Below are 13,620 nucleotides of genomic sequence, written 5' to 3'. Positions count from 1 at the left end.
CTTGTTAACATATTAGTTTAAAGGTTCCTGTATGCACTGTATACATTACCCACACTATAGTCTGCTGATCAAACTATCCTTTGTGTATAATAACGGATGTACTCAAATTAAAGGCATTATGCAAATTGTACATACAAAGTGCTCCCAGCCATTCTCCATCTTCTTTATGCATGCAGCCTTAATTCAATGAATCTGTGTGCGAGCACTCTCACCAGCCGTTGAACTGGATATTCAGCACCTGCATGTAAGCCAAGCTATACAGATTACCAATGTGACATACTGGAAGCAATATTACAATTGTGTCATGGCAATTTGTTAAACTGTCTCGAGGCTGAGCGCCTGAACAGAAGGCTAACTTATGGCTCCTGTGTGCTTGCAAGTGTGTGCGTGTGATTGTCTGCGAGTTTGCTCCTTACAGGAAAAGGTTGCCTATTTGTCTTTGAGTTGTCAATCTTTGGCAGTTATATAACGCCATCCCAGCTGGCTGGTTGCCTGCACAATTGCCTGCTATTAATGTTGATGCATAATTGCATTACATAATGGGCTGCGCTGTCTTTTAGACGAGTCAAACAGCTGTGGCTATTGGCTGTGCACAGAGTCAAGCACTCTCTCTAGTTCGCTGCCAGCCTAATCAGAAATGGGAGCTGTCACAGGTCATTGTCCGTTTAAGCCATCAATAAGGCTTTTGTAACAGCTACAGCCTTTCAATGCTTTTTGGGAATGGATTACACAAATGTGAAGTCCAGGAAGATTTGATTAATTCATATTCTTTTATCAGACTGCCGGTAATTCAAACCCAGCAGTCGTACAATGTCACCAGAGACGGAGAGTGAAATCAATCTCTGTCATAGAGATAGGCAGAAGACTCCCCAGCAGATGGTAGTGCAGCCTCGCGGAGGAGCATCCTCAGAACAGGAGGAAAATGGTGCAGGAGACGAGCTGTCTGAAAAGGAACGCTGCATATTCCGAGGTACGAACCTTAATGGGATAACAGGGTAATATCTTACCTCCACCGTCATTGTGCAAGGCAGCACATTTGGAAAAAGAAAAAAAGGACAGAATCCCAAATGACAGCAGTATATCTTCCAACATCTCCCATATGGTGCACCCAGGGGGACGATTACAAGTGGAGCACATTGATAGCCCGGGTGCAATGAATGTATGTGCGTATGGCTGCAGTTTTGAATCCAGTCACTTACGTAAATGAATCCGAGATTGAGTGCAATCGTAATATTCAAACTGCAGGAGCAAAGACATCCAGCTGGGTGAGCGGAGAGCAACCGACGAGCAGAGATCAAACGTGCTTACGTGTGATCTGTCAAAAGGCTTGCAACCGCTTCATCGGCATCACAAAAACAATCGTCAACAGAAGCATTTGTGATGTTCGTGTCATCAAACATGCTTTGTGGAGTGATATCATAGGTATCTTCATGTCAACTATAAAGCACTTTCTAACCCTGCTACAAAGCTGCTATTTCAGATCTGGCCTTGGCACATGTTGCCACGCAGTCGCATGTTGGAGAGCTGACTCATCCGAGTTTTCAATTGCCTGTCCTGAAACACAATCAAGTATTGTTTCTGTGCTGCATGTCATCTGGGAAATATCTTGGCTGTCTTGTAGCTGTATATCGGAGGGGCACAGATAGCCTCACACTCTCAGAAGTGCTTGAAGAAAGTGTGGTGAGCGAAGTTTCACGCACTGGAGAAATAGCAGCAAATGGCCATAAATAACAATGAAGCCTTTTCTGTGTGTTCCCAAAACGGGAGCTGAATGTCATGAAATACAATGTTTCAACAGGAACAGCAAGTTTCTTGGATGAAACATATCGGGGCATATATGTTCTGACAAAATATGTCCGCGCCAGAAACAGCCCGAGTTCTAAGGCAGCGCGGTATCCTTTGAAGTCTTGGAAAATGGCTCTCATCAGACTGAGACATCCTGCATATGAAAACTGCTGTGATTGGAAACGTGGTAAGCTAATGAGTCTGCACTTCTATCTGCTCAATTTGCTCAGCCTTTGTGCCAAGGCCTTTGAGGCTTCTCTGTGCCAAGTCCTGTAATAGTGTTCTCATTGTTCGCCTGAGCGTCTGGCACTTTTTTCACGAAACCTAGGGGGAATCCATCTCCTCACTTTTTCACATGGGAGAGACAAGTGGGCCGGCAACATCTCTGTGAATTATGGATATTGCTGCAGTGAAATTAAGAGGACAAAGAAATGGCATGAAAGAGAAGAATCCTGTCTTAAATGGCTCCAAAGGGTGGATACCTCACAACTGCATCTGAGCTGCAATGCGGCGTTACAAGTCACAAGTAGTTCTTGTTGAAGACTTATGAAGCCATTTTGCTCCATCTCCATTGTCCTCTCGTTGTGTCCGCCTAAGAGACGGAACTCCTGCAATCTGAGGCAATAACCATCTGCAACTATTAACTATTGGCTCCGCAAATAATGTGTATATTAGTGTCTAATTTTCCCTGTTGTTGCTGTCAGGCCCGGACTGGCCATCGGGAGGACCGGGAGGTTTCCCGATGGCCTGGCCTGCGAAGTGGCCTGCTGGCCTGAGGAATTTCTTTTTTTAATGTATTGTGAACGCAACGCTGCGCAAATGTGGGTCTGACTCTGCCGCACAGAGGGTGACTGGCTGTCTACATGATGTGGCCTGCCGACATGGCCACTTCCATACAGATCATACACTAATGCCCTCGATTGGTCTCTGTGTGTCATTCAAGCTCGGGAGGGTGTGTATGTGTGGCGCGAGAGAGAAAGCACGCTCACCGGTTACGTGTATTGTTGTTGTTGCATCTGGTGCTAGCTAGCTGCGCTAACGGATATAATGAGCTGTCAACAAGGTGGGGGGAGAGTCCTCTGCTGTCAGACTGAGAGACTGATAACCTCAGCTCAGGTGAGGTAAAGGACTTTGAGTGTTTAGATAGTTAACTTAGTCTAAGTTCTCTGTGGGTCTCAAACGGTTTGGTCACCATAGTAAACACATATTTCCATTTGAAGGGGGCGTGATTAGTAAAATATGCATGAATAATAAAAAATAAAATGTTAACTAGGTGAAAAAAGGTAAGATAAACTTTATAAACTTGTTGAGAGCTAAAACTAGTCTTTGCTGCTGCTTCAAAGAGGAGCAGGGGGATAGGGGGAGACGGGTGAGGCTGATTCAGGAGCCCACACATACTCACAAAAATGAACCAAAAACAAATAAATAAACAAGTTTCAATGTTTTTTCATATTGGATATGGTATGTTATTGGTTATGGCCATGTACTTATGATTTTATGATTATTTAAATGTATACAGTTCTGTTTCATATGGGTGTTGTCTCTTTATTTCCCCCTCAAAGTGCACCAGATTGATGCATTTAAGTCCAACATTAAAAAACAAATCTTACCGGGGGAGCATGCCCCCGGACCCCCCTAGAGGATTTCAGGTCCACCTCCACTTAAAATATGTTCACATGGATAGGTTCCTAGATGTGCACAGCAATGCCTAAATAGATGTGCACAGCAACGCTGTATATATTGACAAATAAATCCAGGAAAATGGCACAAAAGAAAACTGGTAGTGGCCTGGCTGGGTGTATAATTCCCGGTCTGACTTATTGTCCCAGTCCGGCCCTGGTTGCTGTCGAAGTGAAATAATTCAAGGCTGGTTGTGTGTTCTCTCTCTCTCTGTGTGTGTGTGTGTGTGTGTGTGTGTGTGTGTGTGTGTGTGTGTGTGTGTGTGTGTGTGTGTGTGTGTGTGTGTGTGTGTGTGTGTGTGTGTGTGTGTGTGTGTGTGTGTGTTGTTTGTCTCCCTATAAACAGACCACCTAAGCATCTGATAAATGAGCTCCAAATGAGAGAAGGGTTGTTACACTTCTCTCCGTTGGAGTTGGAGTGATTGGGAGGGCAGTAACCACAGTGCCTATTTGAGCTTCGGATGCCGGCTGTTGAGATGTAGCTAGCAGCTAAGCTAGAGGCTGGTTGAGTCTTCAGGCATGGCCAATCCTCTCCATTCAACCATTAATGCCTGAGAGTAGACCAGAGGAAACATTACAGCCCTCAGATCACAGTCCCTTTTCTCCACACACTCACTCTCTGCTTCCTTTGCCCGGCCAGCTCGGTGCAAATTCAATAATTCGTACACATGACAAGACAGCACCGAGCACTCTCCATACCCCACCATTTCAAACTGTACATTCAGCAGTTTACTTTTTTAATCCTAGTTACTTCCCATGCGATAATCAGCTACCTGGGGAGTTGGGGATAACAATGCAGACAGTGGTGCACTTTCTGTAAACAGCTGTTCACTCACAGATACTCCATAGGTCAAACCGCTGGAAAAGGAACAATTTAACGAGATATTGAAGCGAAAATTAAAACAAATGGCTCCTGGACAAAAGTAACAATGCCTCTGCACAGTTTGCACAGTACAGTACACACACACGCCTCTCTTTGTAATTTGTAGACACACACATAAACACACACAGTAATTCTATGAGGCTCAAGGTTGTCGTGCTTATTGAATATATCAACTTAACCACTGATGTCATTGATCAAAAAGCCAATTCCAGTTCTATTATTGTGTTAGAGGGCAAAACAATTGCCACATGACTTTGTAAGGTGCACTCACTTGGTAAACAGATCTGAGATCCATTAAAGCCTCTGAGATTATCAAGCCTCAGTCCAACAATTTGTGGAGATTGCTCTCAACACCTTGATGGCGACCTTCCTCGTCCAGTTGAAAGTCAATGGGAAACGTGGCAAGGAGCCCGCCAGCGCCACCAGCCCCGTGCACTTTCATTACAGCGCTCCTCAATGGCTGGCCACGCCTCCCTCAGAACCATGTGGCCCTATCAATACCTCGGACCCTCCTTCTGTAGTCCAAATGTGCCACAGGCCTAATAGCCCCCGTGATGCGGCACACACTTCATCAGAGTATCTTTGCTCCATGATAGATATGGCATAGCCTGAACTCTATCTCATCAACTCATCCGACCACATCGCCCCCATTCTCACTCCGCTACACTGGCTTCCTGTACGCTACCGTATTGACAACCATTCTACTCGTACACAAAGCTGTCCATAACCTTGCCCCCATCTACATCTCTGACCTCCTTCAGGAGCACACCCCCTCCCGCACACTCCGCTCTTCGTCCGTAGGACTTCTCACCGTCCCAAGCTATCGCCTCCAAACCATGGGTGCTCGAGCTTTCAGCTGCTCGGCTCCCAGACTCTGGAACACCCCGCCACGACGCGTCCGACAGTCTGATTCCATAACAACATTCAAAACCCACCTGTTCAAACTGGCACTTTCTCTATAATCTGTACCCTGTGTCCTTTTGTGTCCTTTTGTGTCCTTTTGTGTCCTTTTGTGTCCTGTTGTTTGTCTTGTCTTACCCCGGCTGATACTTCACTAAATCCACTGTTTTAATTTGTAAGGTAAAATTGTAAATGTAAATTGTAAATCTGTAACCCTGTAAGGTGTCCTTGGGTGTTATGAAAGGCGCCCCCCAAAATAAATGTATTATTATTATCTATATTAAAGGCAGGCCTCCACTCCATGCTGTGCCTCGTGGCTTACTGCACTGCCTCTCTCTGACCTCTGAGTGAGGCACATGGGTGTTCTCCATGTGTAATCATAAAGCAGTGCCTGCTGCATGCATAGGTTAATGTACCCCGGAGGATCAATGCAGTCCTGAGGACGTCTATACAACAGACATTTAAAGGCTTTATCAATGAGTGCAGCCTGTCTGTGGTCAGGTGTGGGAGCAGCTTCATTGTGTAAGGTCTGGCGACCGGTGCAATGAGCTGCAGTAGATCATTGGCGAAAGCAACCTCTCTAAAGAATGCAAATCCAACCCAGAGCTCATTATGAGCGCACACACATATCTTCTGCAGATTTCTGGAAGACTTGTTCCTAAGGATCACAACAGTTCAGTACTTAGTGAAAAACCGGCACAATACATGAATGTTTGTAACCGATGGAGTCCTACATCAGATGAAAGTCAAAGCTGTATAATGTTGCACTGATATCCAGGATGTTTGAAGCCTGACCCCTGAATAACAAAGGATCAATCGTCAAAGCGTTTTTATTCTCATAATCTCCACAAAACTCCACAAATCTTTCTGGAAAAAGGGATAGGCTTTTGCAAAACACGGAAACTCAATAATTGAAAAACAACTATTTTGATCACTTTGTGTCAAGATACTGTTGTCGATGTGGTAAGAGCAGGCGGGCAAACAGGCGAAAGTGCGACCTGAGTTTCTGTATCTTTGTCCTCTGAAGGGGAGGAGCCTCCGCATGGATACAGTGAATACATAATGAAAGGAAATGAGGTGCTTGCATTAATTTGCAGAGCATAAAATACAATATATTTCAGTCAGAGTTTTAAGCCGGGGGTTTTGGGGGGGGGGGGGTCATTTAGCTCCCGGTTACAATATGCAGCCAAATATAGCATCACTTTGGTGAGGACATTTTAAAAATGCAGTGCACTTCACAGTCAATGAGATGGAAAAGATTCTACCACCTTTATTGTAAAAGGGCTGTTGCAGAATTAAAACTAGGATGAGCAGCTAAGAATTTGATAAACTGAGAGATAGAGCAACTCAATGAATTGTTATATATTGAACATATATGTATTTTCCATATATCTTACCATATTCTGTTAAAATACAAACTTAATTAACGTGAGAAACACATTACTAACTCTGAAAGCATTGAGTTTACACATGAAAGGGCTTACAATTCACTGTAGCTTCTCCTCTGCTGCAGAGCTGATGAAGACGGTAGGCTACTCCCTCAATGTACAGACTATCGAGCATCTGCAACCGATTGTCTCTTATTGCCCAGAGTCTGGCGAGCGCGAGCGGAGCTCTACGGTCCAGGAACGGGAAGCGCTGTCTTTCCTTGGTGCAAACCTGAAAGCAACCAGTCATGTGCCAGTGTCTGGTCAGTCCTTTCTCTGCAGAGGACAAGCTGTATTGTTCACCTGAGACTTAAGATATTGAATTACATTTCTGTCTAAATAGCCCTCCAGAATAATAACTCGTTTGCAGCCTTGGGCTTTCGTCTTAGAAGCGTTGGAGAGAGATGCCGAGCATTTACCTCCGATAATGAATAATCTCACTCTGAACCACGGCTTGTTCCTGCGCTTCGGCCTCTGAGGGATATCTTTCTTAGCACTCACTGATAAATAGGTAAACATTTTAACATCCTTTTTCCTGGCATGGATTTGAGCGAGCAGAATAAATAATAAGTGCAATGATCTGTCCCACATGGATAATTATTTGTGACTATGAGGTATTGCATCACTTAACGGTTAGACTTAGAAGGAACAGAAACGTAATTAGCTCCTCCAGAGAGCAGAAACAGATCCAAGATTTCAAGGGTAACAGTCGGCCAACGTCTCAGCCAATATATTATCTCTCACATTAGCCGGTTCCCCGGCAAGAGACGACTCTTTCCCCCTTAAAGGTATACAATATGGCTAATGAACAAATGCAAATCCTGGTCGCAAGCCCAGATATTCCCATGTTTCAAAAAAGCGAGCTGCCATAAAGCTCCCTCTGCTTTGACCTGAGAAAGGCGTGTACCCTACCTAGTGAGTGTAGGACTGCACTTCATATCCGGAACAACAACACGAAAGCATTTCTCTATGCTTTTATCCACAAAGGAAGGAAATGCTGTGTTTTAACCTTTTCAAATTGGAACTCCTGTGGCTTCAATGTGTTTCAAACTTAAAGCCGCAGGGTCTTAATTTGGCATGTGATTGTCATGAGTCATCGCAGAAAGGCTGGATGTGTTTCAACCTCAGTCTCTGTGTGCACACACCCGGCTCCAACAGATGGCAACATTGTTCCTTCATCACGGAACAGGTTACTTGGCGATCAGCCAGTGTGGTACCGGTGCATCGGCCAAGCCTCCAAAATAAAAACAGCCATCAAACATAAGTGTGGGCGATGACGATGTGACTAATTGTTGCCATGGTGATCTGGTCTTTGAGATAACGTCTGGTGGTAAGGGAGAGGGAGCGAGCCGTGAAGAGAGGACAGGAGAAAATGAGAAGGAGAGAAGGGGAGGAGAGGAAGACGCTGAAAGGAAAGGAGCATTAATGCTCCATGTGGGAGAGAGGGTCCATGTAAGGTCAATTCAATGTCCCCCCGGACAATACCGTCCACTCATTCATTCAATAACTGGCCTCCTTCTTCTCAGAGTATAACCTCTCATTCTACATTCACAAGTGTTCAACATGGATTTTAAACAAACCCGGGTGTTAAGGCTTTTTCTATAAAGGCTTTGTGTCACAAACAGCTCAGATGAAAGAGATTATTTGAGTTTGATTATGTTCCCATCCCTCTTGCACCAGCCTTCCAAAAGTCCAAAATACCATGCTTGTGTGTTTCTATCTGAAGAACAGGAGAATGTTCTCTTCCCTTCAATGGACTGCAGGTCCCTCTCATCGTGCTTTCTCTCCACCGAGGTACATAGCAGTGTGTTGTTTGCTCAAGCAGTGTTACCGAGTCAGGGTCTGCTGTGTTCGTGCTGTGCCAGGGAGAGCCACGGACTGTTGCATCAGCCTTTCCTTTTGTTTACCAGGACAATGAACAGGAGATGCTCGTAAAGGCAAGACAGGGCCAGGGATGGAGAGAATGAAAAGGAAGAAGCTCTTCATTTCAACGGCACCCCGTCCCTGTTAACAAATCGGACTAATCCAGTTGTCCCCATGGTCAAGGTCAGCTCTTTAATAAGGCAGATATATGGGTTCATATTTCCCCTCGGGCTATCTGAGCCCCTGCAGGACTGTTGTGTTACATATTATCATATGGAAGCTGCCAGTGGCGTGGCAAACTTCACTGGCTTGTCTCAGCGCTGTGTCATGTGACAACCTGCTACCTGGCAATAGTGTCCACTAGGGCTGAGTGATAAGAGGGGCGCCGCAGATAACATGTGCCAGGAGCCCCATGACATTTACAAGGGAGGGACTGATCCATTTGTGTATATAAAGTGAGCCTATGTAGTGGGTTTGATGCCACTCACCGAAAATGTCATTAGCGACGGAGTTGATGTCGTGATGACGTGTGAATAGCAGCCACCACCACTGTACGTGACTAGCCATCACTCACGCCTCCGACTGCAGAGAGCCCGATAACAACGCATGCAGGAGCGTGGATGTGTCTTCACTCCCACGCCGGCTGGTGCTAAATGACAGTGAAGTGACGAGTCCTGACGATTCTGACAAGAATCATGCCGTCTTTCGCTGAGCAGAATTCGTCAGTACCACTTGTCGCAGCGCTCCCCCTCGCTGTGCCGGTCACTGTGATGATGTTTCAACAACAAAAAGACGACCCCATTCCCTCTTCCTCACGTCTTCTCAAAAGCCTGTGTTTTGAACATTGTCTAAATCAGGGGAAATTGTCGCAAATGTTATTCGGCAGCCACATTGTGCTGGGAGAGAATGGGGTTCTTTCTCTGTGTAATGCAGCTCTCTGCTCTCTCTCATGTTTACAGGACAATTTGTTTCTGTAACAACCTCTCAGCAGGAGTGTGGCCAATGTGGACACATATGCAGCGGGCTATATTTTGTTGTATACTATAAAAATATATACGCTTTCTTGTGTGCAGCTTAAACTAGGCATTTGTGAGGAACTCCACGTAATAGCAATCAGCTACGGCTTCATTAAAATGTAAATTCTGCCCGAGCCTCTTGTGAGTCTTTACAGTGCCTCCAAAATAACCGAGCGAAGGCCTTGTGGGGACTTAACGTATGATCTAATCTGTGTGTTTTATTTGGACCCGCCTCCCTCTTTCTCTGTGCTAGCAGACTCGGAGCGCCCGGTCAGATTTGGGGGGGAAACAGAACACTTGAACCGATGGCTGGCCGAGTGGCCGTCTTTCAGACCGTCCCCGCTCTCCTTGTTTGTTTGCTTTTCAAGAGCAGCACAAAGCTGATTAGACAGCTGGTGTTGAGCCAATTCGTGTCCCTCAATCTGTTGTTTACCCACGTTTTGCATAAAGTAGCCGTGATTGCTGACATTGTATGATGCTGCGACATGGTCACAAGCGGCCGTTGGTTTATTTCCCCTTGGTGAAGCCTGAGTGGCAGGAAGCGGAGCTTTCTTGGTTGGAGAGCACATGTGTGTCCTAACTAAGCACTCATCTATTTGCAATTAAGACCGATACATAATTAACCACCATCCAAAAAGATTACACTACCATTCCAAACCAAGTGGCCACGGGAAACCCACCGACCGCACTGTGGTCGCATACGGCTCCGATTCAAATGAGCCAGATTTCTGCATTCAAACAACAGCTCAATTAAAATCTCGGAACCCTTTGCCAGTAGTTTTGGGAGTCAATTATAATGACACAATACCTCTCATTCATTCCAGCTACATTTCTTTAAGTTATTTTAGAATCAAGGCTGCGTTTTGTGATTGATCATAACATCTCATCCAAATTATACTGAAACTAATATGTTTGGAATAATAAAAAACCCAACCAAAAAGGAAATTATGTTTTACCCAGAAGGCTTAAGGAAATGATAATAAGCAGAGAATAATAAATAAATAAACTACTGCCGAAATGTATACTTCCATTGCACTACATATCTAAAGAGAGTACTTTGTCTGCCCTTCATTGATTTCTGTAATTACTCACTTATGGTACATTTCAAACAACATCATTAAAATCATAAAACTAAAGGGCTGCTTAATTAACTAAGTACATCATAACTTCTTTTTAACGTATGGGTTTTAATGTTGTACTTTGTATACAGTCTGAGGGTTATATAGTCAATAACTCTGATTGACTATATAGAGCCTTTGGATTACACAATATAAACAATCCTAAAAGGAAATCAATAAGAATTGGAAGGAAACGTAGCTCAACTATAGGTCTAACAAATCAGAATTAAAAACGGATCTTTTTGGAGCTGCTAAGGGGGAACATTCGGTATACACCACATGTTGTGTGTCTCAGATTCACAATGGATCATGATTCACCTGATCATTGAAGTATGATTTGAAGTAAGACGCTTAGGAATAAGTTCAGACTTTCGTTCTCTACTTGAACTGCCAAAGTAATCCCTTTCTCTCACAAATGACAAAAGGCTTTAACTTGACTACTTTGAGTGATGTGACCCTTAAGCGCCTACATCTCCATCCTCTCATTAATAAGAATCAAATCAATGCACATTGACACGCTACATCCATCAATCCATCTCGTATAACCACTTATCCTCTCGGAGTGCCTGGCAGCTGCAGCCGTACACGTAGGTGTCGGTGACTCGGCACAGGTCTCCGGTCTATCACAGACTAACACATAGACAAACACATTCACACGCAGGTTCACACCCACCACGGGAAATTAAGAGTCTCCAATTCACAAGAGCTGGGAGAGGAAAAAGCCGCCACAGGAGAACACCCACGCAGAAAGAAAGAGAACATGAAAACCCCAAAGAGAGGGGCTCCAGCTGGGCGGGTCGGGGTCTCGCTGTGAGGCGACGGCACACACCGCTGAGCCATTCATGCAACAAAAAGCTAAATAAATGTCTCACTACATTTCCTTCAATGAATAATTACACAATCAGTTGGGGGGTTTTAGTGTTTCATGTACTTTATTAATCAGGAGTAGGATTAACAACATGCTACAAACTGCTAATTCTATCAATATAAACTTCTGCAATCCCCATCCTTTCAACCAGCTATATTTATTTATCCTCGGATGTATTATTTGATGTAGTTCTTCGACCACACTGTATAATAGTACAGTGTATGACAAAAGAGTCGTAAGGGAGTGAACCAATCATGTCATATCATTTCAACTGTTTGCAATAAACAGTCATATTTCTCCTTTAAAGGGCAAACCATCACATCTCTCCGTCAGCCATGTCCTCAGTGACAAAGTGGGCAGAAGGCTGAGTGTGTTCGATGAGAGCAGGAGCGATACAAGTTTGATGAAGCATGCAGAGATGTTTGTGTATGTAGCACTAGTTACTCTGCTAAAGTGACACAGAAAGTATTTTAAGTGGTTAGGAAAAAAAACACATACATATATATATATATATATAAAACGTATTTGTTAGTAGAGCTGTCACAATATCAGATTTCCACGCTGGATTATTGTTGGCAAAATACAGTTTGTTGTGTGGATTCTCCACACATAGTTCCTTCCAAACAACTCAACGTTGGTTTCATCTGTCCACAGAATATGTTGCCAGTAGTGCTGTGGAACATCCAGGTGCGCTTTTGCAAACTTCAAACGTGCAGCAATGTTTTTTCTGGACAGCAGTGGCTTCCTCAATATTTACATGTTAATATAATGTGAATTATTCAAATGATATCAATATTTCCTTAAATATCATGGTCAATACTGATATCTCTCGACGCCCTTTGGTGTACAAAAGGTACAAATGACTGAGAATATTCCATGCAAAACATAACATGGTACTATGTTGTATTACAAATGAATACATGAAGCATATATTTCACATCACTCAGTGACCTTCAGGGGAAATAAGCCGTAGGTATTTGAATAAGAAGCAGGTGATTTCCATAACGTTGTACTTCAGGTGAACATCTCTGATGAATGCTTCGGAGAAGGGAAGTATGGCAGAGAACGAATGAATGATAAATGACAGGGTTCAACACGTTGAATCACATTCATGTGATATGAATATATTCATTCATACTGCATTCATGTGTGTGACTGAATTATTCCATATTATATCTCAGGTTAGAGTTAGGTGACAGTATATCTGCAGTAGGGACCATATGGAAAATGGTCACGTTTATCTAGTCCAAAATAATTACGATATTTATCAACATATGCTGAAATACTTGGAAGCTGCTGAAACATCTATTATGAATATGTGTGTATTGCATCCCAGAAAAGACACCTCACTATTTGGTTAACAAAACAAAAAAAATGTAAAAAACATAAATACAAATGAAACATATGTTGATTCTAATATATATATTTGATTCTGTCCTTTCTCACATGAATACTCCTGTTGGTTTTCTAAGCTCTATGTTGGTCTTTACATTAGCAAAGATAGACAACCTTTCCAAGTCACTCAGGGGGGAATACTAACAACCCCACATTTGAAACTCACCACAATCTATTTGTTGTGAGTAATTGAAGTACTTTGAGTATTTCATGATTATCATCAGAGATTTGTATCATTCAGTTTTTACTGTGGGGCCTATCCCTTTATTATCTGGATCTATACTATCTGGAGGCCCACATCAAGCAAATATGCAAGACCTCTTTCTACCACCTGAGAAATATTGCAAAACTCTGCCCCACACTCAGTCTGCCAGATGCTGAAAAGCTTGTCCACGCCTTTGTCTCCTCCAGGCTGGACTACTGTAACGCACTTCTCATTGGGATTCCTAGCAAGAACATCCAGAAGCTGCAATACATCCAAAACACCGCTGCTAGGATCCTGATGAGAGTGTGGAAGTATGAACACATCACACCCTTCCTCAAATCACTGCACTGGCTCCCGGTCTCACTCAGGATTGACTACAAAATCACCCTCTTCACTCATCAGTGCATATATGGAAATGCTCCCTCCTACATCAAGGAATTGCTCTCCCCACAAACCTCCACGAGGAACCTACGTTCAGTAA

The sequence above is a fragment of the Pseudochaenichthys georgianus genome, chromosome 10, assembly GCF_902827115.2.
Source record: "Pseudochaenichthys georgianus chromosome 10, fPseGeo1.2, whole genome shotgun sequence".
NCBI classification, from domain to species: domain Eukaryota; kingdom Metazoa; phylum Chordata; class Actinopteri; order Perciformes; family Channichthyidae; genus Pseudochaenichthys; species Pseudochaenichthys georgianus.
The sequence above is the reverse complement of the archived record's forward strand: the minus strand, read 5'-3'. Positions refer to the sequence as shown.